This window comes from Hippocampus comes, unplaced genomic scaffold (assembly GCF_001891065.2).
Source record: "Hippocampus comes isolate QL1 unplaced genomic scaffold, H_comes_QL1_v1.1 scaffold78, whole genome shotgun sequence".
NCBI lineage: Eukaryota > Metazoa > Chordata > Actinopteri > Syngnathiformes > Syngnathidae > Hippocampus > Hippocampus comes.
The window spans coordinates 1,043,333-1,046,810 of record NW_017805798.1 but is presented as its reverse complement, the minus strand read 5'-3'; positions in this window follow the sequence as shown (position 1 = coordinate 1,046,810).

Genomic DNA, 3,478 nt, shown 5'->3' with positions numbered 1-3,478 from the left:
GGGGGGGGGGTTTCAGAAAAACGTCCAGACTAGATACATGTTATAATGAATTATTAATAAGCTTTCTAATGACACTCAAATCACTTTGATAGGTTCTAAAATGACCTTTGACTTTTGTAATTGAGGGGCATTTGCCATAAACACAAAATAAAAGCTGTCCAAAATGCATCACGGTTTGGACAAAATGGCCACCGCAAATTAGGAAAAAAGGATTATTAAAACAATGATATATAACTTATTTGACAATGTATTCATGCTAATATACATTTGAACTAGATTTCTATTCATAATAAGGATTTAAAGGTGGATATAGTGCTTCTATTTTAAAAAAAAAAATAGGTTGACTGAACTCCCATGAATCAGTCAATAAATCGCATTCAGATGTGGAGAAAAAGACGCGGTTCATATTTCAGCTTGGATTAATCACAACATGGTTGGAGTACTTTTGTCAGTATCTCACTGTAAAATAAATACCAAAACAAAACAAACTTTCCAAAATACCATCATAACCAGCAACAACATCGTGGCATCAACAGATAAAAGCTTGGGAAATGCTCTATTATCAGTTAGGATCTTCCTCCACACAGATAAACTAACGCTGATGGCGCAAGGTAAGGTTTTCTAGCTGAGTCAGCACAGAGCCGCTGCAGGTTCCTACCAAGTGCTGTGTGAACCCAGTCTGAAATGCCTCCTAAAGGTTTCAGTTAGCCGTCTTCGGGGGAGTTACGCTTTTTGACTTAAAAAAAAAAAGAAAAAAAAAGTTTCAGCCTGAAAATACTTCTCCCGCACACTTTAATCACAAAGAAACTTATTGAAACACATTTTAAAAACATATTGTAAATGTATATCAATGTCATAGAATAATTTGCATGCAGGAAAATAACATTCAAAATAATAGTTTGTGCGGTGATCCAGTGGTTAGCACGTCGACCTCACAGTGCAGAGGTACCAGGTTCAATTCCACCTCTGGCTTCACTGTGTGGAGTTTGCATGTTCTCTCCGTGCCTGTGTGGGTTTTCTCCGGGTGCTCCGGTTTCCTCCCACATTCCAAAAACATGCATGGCAGGCTGATTGAACAATATAAATTGTCCCTAGGTGTGAGTTTGAGCGCGGATGGCTGTTCGTCTCTGTGTGCACTGCGATTGCCCCCCCCCCTCCCCCGCGACCCTTGTGAGGATAACCGGATTGGAAAATGGATGGATAATAGTTTGTACTGTTTTTAATTTTCCGATTCTAATCTGTTTTCTTGCTTCAGCCATATTTCGGCCATGAGATGAAAGGCAAGCAAAACCAACTTTTCCCGAGTGGTTATCAAAGACTGTTAAACTGCCTCTTTTATCACTTTCAGCTGCCCCTGTGTTGTTGTATAAACCACAGAGTGACACACGACTTAGCTGGCGGGTAAAACTGCTGCAGGAGGACAAAATAGAAAGGAGACGTTGAGAGAGCTCGAGGGCAGGAAAACTACAGTCAAGGCAACAAACATCGGTTTGTAAATATGGCGTGCCCAACCTGTAAACTGATTCCATGCACATTAAAACCCCAATTTAATCAGCTCATATGAGTATTGTCATGGAAATGTATATTAACTAAGCTCATAATCTGCTTTTGATTTGATCCCAGTCAGTCAGTCAGTTATTTTGTATATTTTAATGCATAACCTCATTTAGTGTTTGAAATTGGTTCCCAAGGGAATGCACAGACAACAATGGACGACGGATCCTCAAAATTTTAGGCAAAACTTACAAATACAAAAAGGTCGACGCACTATCGGTGTAACAGTTACGATTTGCATATTTTCTTTTTAGGAAAGCACAACATCAACAGCTACGCTTGCACACATGCTAGTTGGTTTTTTTTTTCATGCTGTATGATTATGATAATTGTTGATGTGACGGCGTTTCTGACGAATTCACAAGTTTGACATACTGCCCAAAAAAAACACCAATCATGATAGTCAGAGGCTGCATTGTATTTGTTGACTACAGAGATGTGAGGCTGGAGTTCTACTTCCTGTCCATTTTTTTTTTGACCGAGTTCTTCTACTTTATCCCATCTTTTTTAAGTGTCTGTACTCCATAAGTACGACACAAGTACCACCTCTAGATATTGACCCCTGAGCACAATAATCCTCTTGTAAGTCTTCAGACATCTTTTTTTTTTTTTTTTCCACATAACTACTCCATTGTGCTCATTGGCCATTGTGAACGAGGCCCAAAACGTATTTACACTTTGGCATTGTGAGGCGGCGGGTAAACAGGATTTGTCTTGATTTCCTCCTGACTGTGCGAACCTGGGTGCCTTTGGGGGGGGTCTGTGCCCACGACTGGCACAGCGCAGATGGAGCAAACCTGTTCTACTTTCTCAGCTTTACAAGCACAAGACAGCTGCGTGGGGATTTGTTTGGGGCAAAAGCAGCAAAGCACAGTCTGTTCACGCCAATACAGTGGCCGTCATTATTTAATAAGCAACGCATGACTGGATATCAGTCCAGATTAAGGATATGATTGATTTCATCCAGCTGGCTTGAATGTTACGCTGTCTATGTTTAACAACGGCTTTGACGCAAATGAGAAAAACTTCTCTTCTCAAACTGCGGTTCGTTTCGGCAATGAAATTTAAGATGTACAAGGTGGTGTCAGTTGTTGTATTTGCTCACAGCTTTCATAAGTCTCAAGGACTTCTGGATCACCGTTTCATTTTTTTTTCTTTTTATGGGTGGGGGCGCTACGGTTAAGTTACATTGAAGCAAATGTTTTGTCAATTGGACAGGAATTTTGTCGATTCAACTGCCACATTGCCCTCCAGTCACACCTTGGGGCAAAGAATTTTGGAAAGATGCTGAAAAAAAAATTACTTTGCATAAAGATGTTCTCGTGAGGGATTGTATGTGTGTGTGTGTGTGTGTGTGTGGTGGGGGGTGGGTGGGGGGGGGCTCCAGTCGCAGCTGTGTTTGTGCAACATGTCCAGACATGTATGTAAAGCCTGTGACACACATAAAGACTTTTCAAAAATCTCCCAAACCTAGAAAATGTGTTCGAAAAAAAAGTAGCCTAAAGACATTCTTTAAACCAGTGTCAAAAATTTAGGGACACATAAAGCCATCTCTGATTGAACTTTGCTGTTGACCAGTGTGACCTCCCCAGTGCTACCAAACCAAGTCCGCACTGACTCTTGGTCTTGTTCCCAATGATCTGATTAGAAACAAAATACTCACAAAGTTGAGTCTATGCAGAGCATGTCTGCCGTTTTCACACCCTCCCACGACCACAGTCGAGCGAGAGCAGTTTCTAATTATACGTCCATGTTTACTACTTCAGAGATTCACAGGCTTGTAATGAATTGTGAGGACTGGGGAAAAAGTTGACCTCTGCAGCCTCGCATCCCTTGTGGTACTATTATTAGAGGGGCAACATTTGCAGGGAAACATCCGCAAAGAATAAGACACAAGTCGTATGGTCAGCAGTATGGATTTGAA